Genomic DNA, 16,617 nt, shown 5'->3' with positions numbered 1-16,617 from the left:
TACACACCACTATATAGTATTAGAGTATATAAATTTGATTTTATGCCACTTGTATTTTCATGTTACTAATTAGTGTCCTTTCATTTCGGCTTGAAGAACTCCTTTTGGCATTTCTTGAAGGCGAGTGTAGTGGTAACGAAGTCATTCAAATTTTGTTTGTCTGAGAAAGTCTTTATATCTCTTTAATTTTTTTTTTAAGATTGGCACCTGAGCTAACAACTGTGGCCAATCTTTTTTTTTTTTTTCCTGGTTTATCTCCACAAATCCCCCCGGTACATAGTTGTATATCTTAGTTGCAGGTCCTTCTAGTTGTGGCATATGGGATGCCACCTCAACGTGGACTGATGAGCAGTGCCATGTCTGTGCCCAGGATCTGAAGGAGCAAAACCCTGGGCCGCTGCAGTGAAGCACGCGAACTTAACCACTCGGCCACGGGGCCAGCCCCTATATCTCTTTAATTTTTGAAATACAGCTTTGCGGAGTAAGGCATTCCAGTTTGCAGGGGTTTTTTCTAGCAGCACTTTCATTATATGATCTCACTCTCCCCTAAGTCTGCAAGGTTTCTGCTAAGAAATCCAATGATAATCTTATGGGAGTTCCCTTCTAAGTAATGAATATCCTTTTTCTTTCTTCTTTCAAAATTCTTTCTTTGTACTTGATTTTTACAGTTTGTTTATAATATGTCTCAGGGAAGATCTCTTTGGGTTGAAACTTTTTGGTGTTCTTTTAGCTTTGTGTACTTAGATGTCCATATGTCTCCCCAGATTTAAGGAGTTTCCAGCCATTATCTATTTAAATAGGCTTTCTGTCTCTTTCACTCTTATCCTTCTAGAACTCTCATAATGGGCATATTATTTTCCTTGAAGGTGCCCCATAAATCGCATTGGCTTTCTTTGTTCCTTTTCATCCTTTTTTTTCTCCTTTGACTGGATAATTTCAAATGACTTATATTCAAGTTCACAGATTCTTTCTTTTGCTTGATCTAGTCCAATGTTGACACTCTATTGCATTTTCCATTCTATTCATTGTATTCTTCAGCATACCTAGCATCGTAATTTCTTTTGTTTCTTTTTTATACTTTCTATCTTATCAAAATTCTCATTTTGTTCATTAAGTAAATGATCATTATCTTGATTTTGTTGAATTGTCTTTCTGTGTTCTGTTGTAACTTACTGAGCTTCCTAAAAACAATTATGTTGAATTCTTTGTGAGGTAATTTGTATATCTCATTTCTTTGGGGTCAGTTACTTAAAGGATTTTTGTGTTCCATTGGTGGTGTCATGTTTCCTTTATTTTTCATGTTGCTTGAGGTCTTACATTGCTGTCTTCACATGTTAAGAAGCAGTCACCTCTTCAATATTTTACTGACTGGCTTTAGGAGTAAAACACCTTCAGTTAGCCCAATTAGGGTTCTGAGACTTTGACGTTTTTCCATTGCTGTGTCTCCTCTACACATTTTGTTCCCTCTTGGGGGGAATTCTTAAGATTGTATGGCTTCTGTCTATGCCACAAAGCCAGGCCAGGTGATGAGAGCCTCCCATTTGTTTACACTGAAGGAGTGCCCTGAAATGCTGAACGTTGTGTGCCTTCTCCAAATCCTGCAGATTCATGCAAGTATTCCACATGTAATCATAAGCCATCTGCAGGGTCACACAATAGAAATCTGCAGGGATACACGTGGGAAGCTAGCCACAGGGGGGTGAGTGACACAAACGGGGCTTTGGGGCTGTCTGTGGGCTAGTAATGCATAAGTGACGTCAGAACAAAATATATAGATATTAAAATAACAATGGAATATTATGAAATACTTTGCACAAAAAAATGATAGTATACACAAAATGCACAAATTTGTTGAAAGACATAAATTATGGTTTACTGAAGAAAAAAGAGATAAAATAATTAGACCTGTATCTTTTAAAGAAATAGTTTTAGTAGTCCAAAATCTTTCTGCAAATGATACTCCAATCCCAGATGAATTCACTTGTGAGTCTACCAAAGAGATAAGAAATAAATAATACAATTTCAACACAAAACCTTTCAGGAAATTAAGAAATGGAACTACTTCCCAACTCATTCTTTGCTGCTAGAGCTATCATAAGAGTAAAAACAGCAAAAGGCCAGAAAAGTATTTAACATTTTAGTCGAGGTTCTATCAAGTTCAATAAGGCATTAAAATAAATAAAAGGCATGTATATTGGAAAAGAAAATGTAAAAATGTCTTTATTCAAAGAAAACATGGTCTATGTTGAAAAATCCTACAGTATCTATATAAAATACCCAAGACTAACAGATGAGTGTAGCAATGTAGCATAAGACAAATTTGAAATAAAAATATTAATAGTATTTCTAAATACTAATAATTAACAATTACAAAGTGAAATTTAAAAGAACTATACCATATACAACACAGTCAAATACTAAAAATTTTTAAGCATAAAGCTAAAAAAGGTTGTGTAAATCAAACAATGTAGTTTACCAAATCCACAGACTAAAGAAGAAAAAGTCAATTATCATCTCAATAGATGCATAAAAAGCTCTTGATAACATTTGAAATATACTCATGATAAAAATCTCAGAAAACTAAAACAAATTTCTTTAACTTAATAAAGAGTATCTGAAATATCTATAGCTAACATGATATTTAATGGTGAAAGACTAAGTGTTTCCTTCTAAGAGAAGGAACAAAGCAAGGGTGTCTACTCTTAATACTCCTAGCCAATATTTTACTGGAAATCCTAGCCAGTGAAATGAACCAAGGGCGAAAAATAAAATTCATATATATTGGAAAGGAAGTTATAAAAGAAACTATTCATATGTGACATAATTGTCTCGGTAGAAATTCTCAACAAAGCTACGAAAAATACTAGAACTAATAAGTGAGTTTAGCAGTGTCATAGAATAAAAGCTTTATGTGCAAAATAATTCCTACTTCTATATACCATCAATAAACAATTGGGAATTGAAATAAAAACAAAATCTTTTACAATAGTATTTAAAAAATGAGTTGCATAAGTATAAAGCTAAAAAAATGTGTGCAATATTGTGTGTTGAAAACTACAAAACACTAATGAAAGAGATAAAATAATCAAAGCAAATTGAAATAAATGGAGATATAGAGTATGCTCATAGTTTGGAAGATTATTAAGATATTTATTCTACCAAAATTAAACTGCAGATTTACCACAATTCCAGTTAAAATACAAACAGGATTCTGTGTAGTAATTGAAAAGCCCATTTGCAAATTTATATAGAAATCAAAGAAAACAGAATAATCAAAATATTTTTTAAAAAGGACAAAGTTGGAAGATTCATCCTATCTGATTTCAAGATTTACTGTAGACGTACATTAATTAAGACAATGTGGTATTGGTAAATGGAGACAAATAAGATCAAAGAAAAAAGAGAATCCAGAAATATCCTCACATGTATACAAGAAATTAGTTTTGACAAAGGTGCAAAGGTATTAACTTTAAAAAGGATAATATTTTATACAAATTTTAGTGAATCATGCAAAAACGAACCTTGATCCATAACTCACATTATATAAAAGTATTAGTTAAAAATGAATTATACCCACAACATGACTAACAAAAATGTACAACTGAAATTTCACAAGCTTGTAATCCATCATAACATTAATAAAAAAAAAATGAATTATAGACTTAAATGTGATACCTATGACTGTACTTCTTCTAGGAGAAAGCACAAAATAAAATATTTTTAAATTTGGTTTCAGTAAACATTTTTAGAACCAACACTTAAAGCACAACCCATAATAGAAAGAATGATACATTAGATTTTCTTGAAATTAAGTATTTGTTTGTGAAAGACGTTATTGTGAGAATGAAAGCCACAGAATGAAAGAAAATGTTTGCATGTTACGTATCTGTCAAAGGACTTGTATCCAGAATATATGACCTCAAAATATATGTAAAATAGACATAAAAATTCAAAACTCACGTATAAAAAGAAATACTCTGATAAAAATGAGCAAATATTTTGACAAGCACCACAAAAAATAAATTCAGGCACTTCCACCTAGCTAAGAGAAATTGTGTCTTCATAGCTAATTTTATCCAAAATATATCTCCCAAAACCATAAGCAAAATCTACAGGGGAATAGAAATCTATGCAAAATAATGTCTCCAGTATAACTTGAAAACAGAGACTGTCCAAAATGCAAAATAATTATGAATAAAATAGAAATACCACCCAATCCCAGTAGTTAATTTGTCATACTGTGCCCAAAGTCTGCCCACCAAAAAGCTTTGTGGAAAACAAAAGAATATCAAAGAAAAGAGCAAGGAATACAGAAGAGAAAAGGGCTGTGAATGATTTGGAATCACCACCAAGAATATTAAATCCACTCTAAATCTGAAAATATTAGAAGAGAGCTTGGGTTGATTCCCACAAGGACTACAGGACCTAAATTTTAAATTATGTGCAATTTAAAGAATCTAGTACCCTTTAAGGGAACAGACTGGATTGAAACAGATAAACATAATATAAAGAGGCAAGTGTACTTTAAAAGGATACCCTTGCAAGACACTTTTGGCCTCTTCCCTCCCCTCTTCCCCTCTGGTAACTGTGTGTGGTGATGGACTGTAGTCTTTGGGTGGTGAAGATGTAATCTACACAGAAATTGAAATATATAATGAGATACACCTGAAAATTATATAATGTTATAAACCACTGCTACTGCAATAAAAAAGAATAAATAAATGAATAATAAAATGTGTATTACAGGTCAAAAAAGGACATACTTTTGAAGGAACATTAAAGCAAAAAGAAAAAGGAAAGCAGTCTCTGGCAATTGGATGGGAAAGGAAAATTGATGGAAAGGGGGAAAATTAAAATCCTGCCATACAAAAGTGTAACATAAAGTCACAAGACTCATAAAACTTCCTTTAACGTCAAAACAAGCAAGCAAAGAAACAAAACTCTACAAAAGTATCTGAACTGTGTTGTACTAGCAGAAGATAGTGCCATTAAGCTATAAATATTTTATAACACCCTCAGTGACATAAAAATGAACAAGAAAAAATGAATTCTATATGGTATGTTGACACAAAATAACCAATAACCATTCTATAGATAAGAGAAATAGGTAAGTTTTACTTGAGTCAGTGTGAGGATTATAACCCAGGAAGGCCTTAGAAAGCATTCCAGAGAAGCATGATTTTCAGTAGTCTTATACCTTTTTAGAACAAAGAACATACATTAAACACACCCAGGATACATTTTCATCAAAGTTTCAAAGAGATATTTAGTTGCAAATTAGCAGGTCAACATGACCCTCATGTTGGGGAAAGGGACTAATCTAGGTGTTGTCAATAAGGCATAGGAGGGGAAGTATGCATTCTTAAGAGAGTGCATTCTTTACTTTTACGGTCAAGCAGAAGTACAATATATGTTTGAGAGGCCATAAGTCAGGCTTTTTAGTTCAAGCCAAATCACTTTTGAACCCGAATACCTCAATATGTGAAAATCTCTTGTCAAGAGCTACTGAATAAAATCAGAGCAGAAATTTTCACACTTAGCCAGTTGAGGAAAATAAACTGGATGTAGTAGAAGAGAATACACCTAACAGAATTGAGTATACTCAAATAAGCATTTGATGATCTGAGAAACCATCATAAATCAGAAATTTAAAACCTAAAACAAAAAGGACAAAAAATAGAAAAATGAATAGAGAGTTGAATAAACTCAAGAAAGAAATAGAAGGAAAAAACAAAGTTACAAAATGAAAAATAAATTCCAAGGCACTCAAAGGATATAGAATCAAGTTAAAACTAAATACAAGTATTTAAGAAAAGCAAGAAAATAACACAGAAAATGAAAATGACATAAAGAAAGAAAAAGTAAAGTTCAGAGAGAGAGGAAATGGAAGACAGAGAAACAGCATTTTATTCTTGAAAAAGAAAAAGGAAAAAATGAATCAGAGCTAATATTTAAGACTATAATACAAGAAAACTTTCCAGAAATAGAAAATGATCTAAATTATACATTGAAAGAACTCATCAGATATCTGAGAAACTTAAGCCAGAATAATCAACTCTAAAATATAGCTTAGTAAACTATTACGTTTCAAAGATAAAGATTAAATTCTCAAGGTCTCTGGACTAAAGAAACCAAATAAGTGCCAAAGGAAAAATAATGACTGGCACCAGACTTTTTAATATCAACATACATCATAAGGCAAGGATGGGACAGAATTATTAAAATACTTAATTTAGGAAAGTATAAACCAAGAATTTATATTCAGCTGAGCTGTCCTTCTTATATCCAGGCAGTAGAAAAACAATTTATAACATATAATAACATAGGTAATTCTGCACTCACCATCCCTCCTTTAAAATGTTGACTAGAATAGGAGCCAACATATGTTTTCTGTAAAGGGATAGATTAAAAAAATAATATTAAACTTTGTAAGCTATATGGTCTCAATTACAACTACTCAACTTTGCTGTTGCAGTGTAAAAGCAACTAAAGAGAGGACTCTGGGAAGATGGTGGAGTAGAAAGCACCAGGAATCTGTCTCCCTAAGACAATGATTTCATGGTAGAATCTGTCTGACATAAACAATTTAGAACTGTGGAGTCTGTTAAGGCTTGCAACTTCCACGGGAAGACGTGGAAGGTAAACTGCAGTTAATTGTAGTCAATTTTAGCCCTTAGCACACAGTAGCAGATACATATCCCCCATCACCATCAATGTGGCAGGTAGCTGTTCAAGTGTTCCTGGAGCATCTTTGACACAGATTATGGGAGCCAGGGTTGGAAAAAAGGACCCTGTAATCCAAATGTCAAGGAGCTGTGTTCTGATTACTGATCACTGCCTCTGATCACAGAGGTGCAGATAAAGAGGAAGGCAATGATTTTTGGTGCATCTCCCTCCATTGTTGCAGGCCTTCTCTGGCTGAAATGACTTCCTGGGAATTTCAAGGGCCAGAACTCTTTTTTCCTCCCTTTAGTTTTCACTTTTTCATCTCTTGGGAGCCATATATTAAAGAGAAGGACATTCAAAAACAGCTTCATATATGGGAGAAGTTATAAAGTGACCATGCATACCCAGGGAAAGGTTCAGAAACAAACTTGAGTAGGTCTTAAGTTTACAACTTAGGCTGATTCTCAGCACAGAGACACCTCACAAAAATCAAAAAAAAAAAAAGCAAAAATAGGAGCCAGTGATGTCAGCATCATGGCAGAGTGAACTTGCCTGGGATTCTCTCCCCTCCAACATACAATGAACGGGGACATTCATACTCCAACAGAGGACATCCTAACACAACACAAAAACATCAGAGAGACACACGCAGCCATACAATGGAGGGCAGAGAAGCTGGAGCCCCCCAGAGAAAAGCTGGAATGGGGTAAGAAAAACTTCACTCCCTCCCCTAATAGACTGCAATCTGCAGCCATGGGAGACCTCCAGGAGGGAATGAATGGGAGAGGAGATGTTTGTTCACCGGAACATGAAGAACCCTGGGGGCCCATGCAGCCTAGAGGGAACACCTCTACCAGGGTGAGAGCATTTGTGGGGAATGACCTCATCAGGTCAACATCCCAAGAGAGCAGATAGTGAGAGCAGAGCAAGAAAGCAGCGAGAGCACACAGGAGAAAGTGTCCCTTCCCAACCCGCCCCACCCCCTCTCCACTGCTTGGGATCTTGGCTGAAGGCAGAGGGCTCAGAATACATGGATCTTGACCCCAACCCAGTGGCAATAGGTGGTAAGTCCAACCAAATGAGGATGCATAAGACCGGAGCCACCCTCTCTAGCAATATCAAATCTCCAGACCAGAGAGAAAATGACAAGTACCCAGAATTTAGTCCCAAGGACACAGAAATATGTAATCTAAATGACAATTGATTAAAAATAGCTATCATCAAAAAAGTCAATGAGGAAAAGAGAATTTAGAGAAACAATTCAACGAGTTCAGAAGCTACTTCACAAAACAGATTGAAACTATAAAGAAGAATCCATCAGAAATATTAGAGATGAAAGACACAATGGAAGAGATGAAACAAAATATGGATTCCCTGAATGTTCAAGTGAACATCATAGAGGAGCACATCAGCATAGTCAAAGATAGACATTTGAAATGATCCAGATAGAGGAGCAGAGAGAACTAAGACTAAAAAGAAATGAAGAAAGTCTCCAAGAAATATCTGACTCAATGAGGAAATGCAACATAAGAATTATAGGTATTCAAGAAGGAGGAGAGAAGGAGAATAGAGCAGAAAGTGTGTTCAAATAATAGCAGAGAACTTCCCAATCATAGGGAAAGAGATGGAAATCCATGTGGAAGAGGCTTCCAGATCTTCTAGATATCTCAATGTAAAAAGACCTGCTGCAAGGCATATACTAGAAACCTGGCAAAAATGAATGACAAAGAAAGAATACTGAGGGCAGCAAGGCAGATGAAAATAAGCTACAAAGGAACCCCTATCAGGCTTTCAGTGGATTTCTCTGCAGAAACCTTACAAGCTAGGAGGACAAAAATTTTCAGCCAAGGATACTCTGTGCAGCAAAAATATCCTTCAGATATGATGGAGAAGTAAAAACTTTCCCAGGCAAACAAAAGCTAAAGGAGTTCATAGCCACAAGACCCCCCTACAAGAAATCCTCAAGAAGGCCCTCAAACCTGAAAAAAGTGGAGAAAGGTGTTACAAAGTACGGAGTAAGGAGATAAATAGTTAGACAGAATCAGAATATGATAGAAAATACTCAAGTATAGCATTATAGATGAAGGGAAGGAGAACAGCAAAAACAAAGATAATCTTGTCATTTTAACCACAGACTCACCACAAAAGATGGAATAAGATGTGAGAAAAACAACTTAGGAGGGAAGGATGAAAGGGACTGAATTGGTTTAGACTGAGGAAATAAGAGGCCATCAAAAAATGGACTATCTCATACACGAGATTCTGAATACAAACCTCATGGTAACCACTAAACAAAAAAGCAGAACAGAGACACAAAAGATAAACAAGTAGAAAACGAAGAAGCATATCACAAAAACTACATAATTCAATGGGTAGACCAAAACACACAGGACAAGAAACAAAGGAAATGCAGGAAAATGAGTGATAAAATGACAGCATTAAGCCCTCATATATCGATAATCACCCTAAAAGTAAATGGATTGAATTTTCCAATTAAAAGACACAGAGTGGTGAGACAGAATAAAGAACAGGACCCAACGATATGCTGCCTCCAGGAAACACATCTCAGCTGTAAAGACAAACACAGGCTCAGAGTGAAGGGATGGAAGACAATACTCCTAGCTAATGGCAAACAAAAAAAAAGCAGATGTCACAAAACTTATATCAGATAAAGCAGACTTCAAGGTAAGACAGGCAAAGAGAGACAAAGAGGGGCAGTATATAATGATCAAAGGGACACCCCATCAGGAAGAAGTAACACTTATAAATATCTATGCACCCAACAGAGGAGCACCAAAGTTGATAAAGTGACTATTAACCAACCTAAAATAAGATATTAATAATAATACAATAACAGTAGAGGACCTCAACGCTCCACTCACATCAATGGATAGTTCACCGAGACAGAAAATCAACAAGGAAACAGTGGAATTAAAAGAAAAGCTAAACTAGTTGGACTTAATAGACATATATTGAACACTCTATCCCAAAACAGCAGAATACACATTCTTCTCAAGTACACAAGGAACATTCTCCAGGATAGACCATATGTTGGGAAACAAGGCAAGCCTCAATAAATTTAAGAAAATTGAAATAATATCAAGCATCTTTTCCAATCACAATGCTATAAAGCTAGAAATTAATTACAAGATAAAAGCTGAGAAAGGGACAAAGATGTGAAGACTAAACAGCATGCTATTGAACAAGCAATGGACCATTGAAGAAATTAAAGGAGAAATCAAAAAATATCTGGAGACAAATGAAAATGATAACATACCATACCAACTCATATGGGATGCAGCAAAAGCTGCATTAAGAGGGAAATTCATCACACACCTTAGCAAACAAGAAAATTCCCAAATAAGCAATCTTAAACCACACCTGACTGAATTAGAAAAAGAACAAACAAAGCCAAAAGTCAGCAGAATGAGAGAAATATTAAAAAGTGGAGCAGTAATAAATGCTATTGAAACCAAAAGGCAGTAGAAAGGATCAATGAAACAAAGAGCTGGTTCTTTGAGAAGGTAAATAAAATTGAAAAACTCTTAGCCAGACTTACAAAGAAAAAAATAAAGAGAAAGCTCAGATAAACAAAATTGGATATGAAAGAGAAGAAATAGCAACAGACACCACAGAAATACAATGGATTATAAGAGAATACTACAAAAAGCTATATGCCAACAAAATGGGTAATATAGAGGAAATGGATAAATTCTTAGACTCTTACAATCTCCCAAAGCTGAATAAAGAAGAAACAGATAATCTGAATAGACCAATCACAAGGAAAGAGATTGAAACAGTAATCAAAACCATACCAAAGAATAAAAGCCCAGGAACAGATAGCTTCCCTGGGGGATAGTACCAAACTTTCAGAGAAGATTTCATACCTATCATTCTCAAGCTATTCCAAAAAATTAGGGAAAATGGAGCACTTCCTAACACATTCTACAAGGCCAACATCACTCTGATACCAAAGCCTGACAAGGACAACACAAAAAAGGATAACTACAGGCCAATATCACTGATAAACATAGTTGCAAAAATCCTGAACAAAATTTTAGCAACCCGACTTCAGCAATACATCAAAAGGATCATACATCATGATCAAGTGGGATTCATGCCAGGGACACAGGGATGGTTCAACATCCACAAATCAATCAACGTGATACACCACATCAACAAATTGAGGAATAAGAACCACATGATCATCTCAATAGATGCAGAGAAAGCATTTGACAACATCCAACAACAATTTATGATAAAAACTCTTAACAAAATGGGGATAGAAGGAAATTACTTCAACATAATATAGGCCACATATGACAAACCCACAGCCAACATCATACTCAATGGGCCAAAACTGAATGCCATCCCTCAGAGACCAGGAACAAGACAAGGGTGCCCACTGTCACCACTCTTATTTAACACAGTACTGGAGGTTTTGGTCAGAGTAATTAGGCAAGAGAAAGGGATAAAAGGAATCCAAATAGGGAGTGAAGAAGTGAAACTCTCACTGTTTGCAGAAGACATGATCTATATATAGATATAGATATAGAAAATCCTAAAGAATGCATCGGAAAATTATTAGAAATAATTAACTACAGTATAGTTACAGGGTACAAAATCATCTTACAATACTCAGTTGTTTTTCTATATTCTAATAACAAACTTACAGAAAGAGAACTCCAGAATACAATTTCATTTACAATTGCAAGTAAAAGAATAAAGTACCAGGAATAAATTTAACCAAGGAGGTGAAGGACTTATACAATGAAAACCATAAGACATTACTGAAAGAAGTTGATAATGACATAAGGAGATGGGAAGAGATTCCATGCACATGGATTGGAAGAATAGCATAGTTAAAATGTCCATACTACCCAAAGCAATCTACAGATTCAATGCAATCCCAATCAGAATCCCAATGACATTCTTCACGGAAATAGAGCAAAGAATCCTAAAATTCATATGGGGCAACCAAAGACCCTGAATTGCTAGGGCAATCCTGAGAAAAATGAACAAAGCTGGAGGTATCACAATCCCTGACTTCAAAATGTACTACAAAGCCATAGTGACCAAAATGGCATGGTAGTGGTACAAAAACAGGCACACAGATCAATGGAACAGAATTGAAATCCCAGAAATAAAACCACACATCTATGGACAGCTTATCTTCGACAAAGGAGCTAAGAACATACAATGGAGAAAAGATAGTCTCTTCAATAAATGGTGTCATGAAAACTGGACAGCCACATGCAAAAGAATGAAAGCAGACCATTATCTCAAGCCATACACAAAAATAAACTCAAAATGGATCAAAGACTTGAAGATACATCCTGAAACCATAAAACTCCTGGAAGATAATATAGGTACTACACTCTTTGACATTGAACTTAAAAGGATCTTTCGAATACCATGTCTTCTCAGACAAGGGAAACAAAAGAGAAAATAAATAAGTGGGACTTCATCAGACTAAAGAGCTTCTGCAAGGCAAAAGATACTAGGATCAAAACAAAAAGACAACCCACTAATTGGGAGAAAATATTTGCAAACCATATATCAGACAAAGGGTTAATCTCCATAATTTTTAAGGAACTAACACAAATGAACAATAAAAAAACAAACAGCCCAATCAAAAAATGGGCAGATATGAACAGACATTTTTCCAAAGAAGATATGCAGATGGCCAAAAAACACATGAAAAGATGCTCATCATCGCTGATCATCAGGGAAATGCAAATCAAAACTACACTAAGATATCTTACACCCGTTAGAATGACAAAAATATCTAAAACCAATAGTAACAAATGTTGGAGAGGTTGCGGAGAAAAAGGAACCCTCATACACTGTTGGTGGGAATGCAAACTGGTGCAGCCACTATGGAAAACAGCATGGAGATTCCTCAAAAAATTAAAAATAGAGCTGCCATATGACCCAGCTATCCCACTACTGTGTATGTACCCACACAACTTGAAATCAACAATCCAAAGTAACATATGTACCACTATGTTCATCGCAGCACTATTCTCAATAGCCAAGACATGGAAACAATTCAAGTGCCCATCAACTGATGATTGGATAAAGAAGATGTGGTATATATATATATATATATATATATATATATATATATACACACACACACACACACACACACTGGAATACTATTCAGCCATAAAAAAAGACAAAATCATCCCATTTGCGGCAACATGGAGGGACCTGGAGGGAATTATGCTAAGCGAAATAAGCCAGACTGACCAGACTGAGAAAGGCAAACATCAGATGATTTCACTCATACGTGGAATATGAACAAACACATGGACAAAGAAAACAGCTCAGTGGTTGTCAGAGGAGGGGTGTGGTGGGTGGGCACAGGGGTCGAAGGGGAGCACTTATGTGGTGATTGTCAAGAAATAATGTACAACTGAAATCTCACATTGATGTAAACTATTATGAACTCAATAAAAACAAAGAAACACATACATAAAAGTAAAATAAACAGATGAATTTAAGAAAATAGTAAATAAAAGCAATAACAAAAATAGAAAACCATGGGGAAATGGGAGGATCTGGCTTACATAATTACCATATTATTAGATTCAAATGTCCAGTGTTCAACAGAAAAATCACGAGTCATACAAAGACACAGGAAAGTATGTCTTATTCAAGAGAAAAAAGTCAACAGAAACTGTCCCTGAAAAGCAAAGTGATGGTGGATCTTCCAGACAAAGATTTAAAACCACTGTCTTAAAGATGCTCAAGGAACTAAAGGAAGATGTGAAGAAAGTCCAGAAAACAATGTGTGAGTAAATGGAAATCGTTATGTAATGCTCTTCTTTGTCTCATTACAGTATTTGTTTTAAAGTCTATTTTGTGTAATATATGTATAGCTACCAGAGGTTTCTTTTGGTTTCTATTTGCATGAAACATCTTTTTACATCCCTTCTCTTTCAGTATGTGTGTGCTTATATCTGAAGTGAATTTCTTGTATGCAGCATGTACATAGACCTCACTTTTTATCTATTCATTGATTCTATGTCTCTTTTTTTGTGGTGAGGAAGATTGCCCCTGAGCTAAGAACTCTGCCAGTCTTCCTCTATTTTGTATGTGGGACACCTCTGCAGCATGACTTGATGAGTGATGCATAGGTCTGCACACGAGATATGAACCTGCAAAACCCAAGATGCCAAAGTGGAGTACACAAACTTAACCAGTATGTCACTGGGCCAGCCCTGAGTCTATGTCTTTTGAGTGGAGAGTTTAGTCCATTTACATTTAAAGTAATTATTGATAAGTATGTACTTAGTGCCATTTTGTTAATTGTTTTCTGGCTGTTTTGCAGTTCTTCTCATTCCTTTTTCTTCTCTTACTCTATTCCTTTGTAGTTTGATTATTTTATTTAGTAGTATGCTTAGATTCCTTTCTCATTAACTTTTGTGTATCTACTATAGGATTTTGCTTTGTGGTTACCATGAGGCTTACATATAACAACTAATATTTTAAGTCTATTTTAAGTTGATAACAACTTAAGTTTGAATGCATTCTAAAACTCTATATTTTTACTCTCCCCTCATCACATTTTATGCTTTTAATGTTATATTTTACATCTTTTTGTCTTGTGTATCTCTTAACTAATTATTGTAGTTATAATTATTTTTACTACTTTTTTCTTTTAATCATCATACTAGCTTACAAGTGGTTAATCCACTATAAATATATATATTTACCTTTCCAGTGAGGTTTATACTTTGGTATGTTTTCTTGTTACTGATTAGCATCCTTTCTTTTCAGCTCAAAGTCCCTTTAACATTTCTTGTAAGCCCAGTTTAGTGTCAATGAAATCCTTTAGCTTTTGCTTGTCTGGAAAACTTATTATCTTTCTTTCAATTCTGCATGATAACTTTACTGTGTAGAGTATTTTTGGTTGACAGTTTTTTATTTCAGTACTTTGAATATATCATGGTACTGCCTTCTGGCCCACAATGTTTCTGCTGATAGTCTTATGGGGGTTCCTTTGCATGTAAATAGTTGTTTCTGTTGCTTTTAAGATTCTCTTCTTGTCTTTAACTTTTCATATTTTAATTAATGTCTCTTGTTATGGGTCTCTTTGGAACCCTGCCCTAGCCCCTATTTGGGACTCCCTGGGCTTCCTGGACCTGGATGTCTCTTTCTTTCTCCAGGTTAGGGGATTTTCCAATCAGTATTTCTTCATATTAGTTTTCTGCCCCTTTCTCTGTCTCCCCTCCTTCTGGGACCCCTATAATGTGAATATTGATCCACTTGAATTTGTTTCATAAATCCCTTAAGCTATCTTAACCTTTGTAATCCTTTTTTGTTTTTTCTACTCTCATTGGGTGCAGTTCAATGCCCTGTTTTTAAGTTCACTGATCCTTTCTTCTGCTTCATCTAGTCTCCTGTTATACCCTTCTAGTGTATTTTTCAGTTCACTCTTTGTATTCATCAGTTCTGTACCTTCTGTTATGTATTTTCTTATATTTTCTGCCTCTTTGTTGAAGTTCTCACTGTGTTCATTTATTTTTATCCTGAGTTCAGTGACAATCTTTGTGACCACTACTTTGAAGTCTTTATAAGGTAAATTACTTATCTCCATTTCATTAATGTTTTTTTCTGAGATTTTATCTTGTACTTTTATTTGGAACATATTCCTCTGCTTCCTCAATTTCCTTGACTCTCTGTGTTGGTTTCTATATGTTAGATGAAACAGTCATCTCTCTCAGTCTTAAGGAAGTGGCATCATGTAGGAGATAAACCTTATCATTCAACTTTGCCCTAGCTCTTGGCTGTCTCTCAAACCTTTGTGATTGTCCTAGCAGTCTATTTCATTTTTAATAGCTCCCAGTAGTTGGTGATGTGTCAGTGTACAAAAGGAAAGGATCTCAGACAGCACCTATATTCAGTCTGATTGGAAGCCAGACTCTCAGGGCAGCAGCTTTCAAAGTATGCAAATATATCTAGTCCTTTGTGACTACAAGAGTAAGCCCTGCTGGCCACCAGAACCAAGCACTCTGGAGGTGTCCCCTGTGAAACAGTCATAAAAATTTGGGCTCTATATGTGTGTATAAGCTCCTTTATGGGAGATACCAGCAATTTGTAGTGAGGCAGAGGCAGTATGCAAAGATGGCATCCCCCCAGCCTATGTTCTCCGAGAGCATCATCCTAGGCCTCCAATGTGTGCCAAACCTGAAGTATGCCCCTCAGGCCAAAGCTCCAGGACAAGCAAGTAATCCTCTTTCACAGAAATACTGGGGGTGTGTTTCAGTCTTCTCTCTGTGCGGCACACTGGGAGTGGTAGCTGACCAACAATCGTCTCTCCAATTGTTACAGTCCCTTGGGACCCAGAAATGCAAATCCCCCTGCCCACCACAGCAAGGTGATCAAGTGGCACTCCTTGAGTGGTAGTAGCAAAAGCCAGGACACAAGACATAAAAAACCTGGACACCAGACACATATAAGAGCTTCTCTCTGAGGGATGCTTTGGAGCATGGTAGAGGGAGAGCACAAAGATCACGTCTGCCTTCCAATGTCTCTGGAAAAGTTTATAGTCGGCCATCAGATGTGTGTTCAATTAGAAACTTGCTCTTAAGTTTGCAGTTATGGTGATGAGCTTATAGGCATTTTCACAAAAACCTGTGCTCCTGGGTCTGCTGCCTCTTGCAAGTCCCTGAGGGTTGTAGCTGTTTAAAAATTATTTCTCTATTGGCCACAGTCTTGTTGGATCCACAAGTGTAAGCTCCACTAGCCACAAAACCCAGGTGATATAGAGATGTCCTCTGGCAACAGCAGCAAACATCAGGCCACCAAACAAGGGGATAAGCTCCCTTCTGGGAGATACTGGTAAGCTAGAGTGAGGCAGAGGAAGTGGGCAAAGATTGTGTCCACCAATCTCTGTCTCCTGAGATCATCTCCATAGACACCTAGAAGAGTGCCAAACCA

This window comes from Equus quagga, chromosome 10 (genome assembly GCF_021613505.1).
Source record: "Equus quagga isolate Etosha38 chromosome 10, UCLA_HA_Equagga_1.0, whole genome shotgun sequence".
In the NCBI taxonomy this organism is placed as follows: domain Eukaryota; kingdom Metazoa; phylum Chordata; class Mammalia; order Perissodactyla; family Equidae; genus Equus; species Equus quagga.
Note: the sequence above shows the minus strand (reverse complement) of the source record.